Source organism: Arachis duranensis, chromosome 9 (genome assembly GCF_000817695.3).
Source record: "Arachis duranensis cultivar V14167 chromosome 9, aradu.V14167.gnm2.J7QH, whole genome shotgun sequence".
Taxonomy (NCBI): Eukaryota; Viridiplantae; Streptophyta; class Magnoliopsida; order Fabales; family Fabaceae; genus Arachis; species Arachis duranensis.
In genome coordinates, this window is record NC_029780.3 from 93,850,567 (window position 1) to 93,850,945 (window position 379).

General features: G+C 39.8%; 1 non-coding gene across 1 annotated transcript; it reads left to right on the plus strand.

Annotated features, from left to right (window-relative positions):
• The first annotated feature begins 200 nt into the window (after positions 1-200).
• Positions 201-304, plus strand: LOC127742024 (small nucleolar RNA R71). Its single transcript, XR_008003211.1, has one exon. It is a non-coding gene; the product is annotated as a small nucleolar RNA R71 (small nucleolar RNA).
• The last annotated feature ends 75 nt before the right edge of the window (positions 305-379 follow it).

Consider the following 379-nt stretch of genomic DNA (forward strand, 5'->3'; position numbering starts at 1 on the left):
TCTGAGGTATCCCATTATTCACGGAATTCCTCTCAGAAGTGTACATGAATTGGTTGTTTGCAACCATGTCAATGAGTTCTTGAGCCTCTTCAAGCATTTTCTTTAGGTGAATAGATCCACCTGCAGAATGGTCCAATGACATTTTCGAAAATTCAGATAGACCATAATAGAATATATCTAATATGGTCCATTCTGAAAACATGTCAGATGGACATCTTTTGGTCAGCTGCTTGAATCTTTTCCAAGCTTCATAGAGGGATTCACCATCTTTTTGTTTGAAGGTTTGAACATCCACTCTAAGCTTGCTCAGCTTTTGAGGAGGAAAGAATTTATCCAAGAAGGCAGTGACCAGCTTATCCCAGGAGTCCAGGCTATCCTT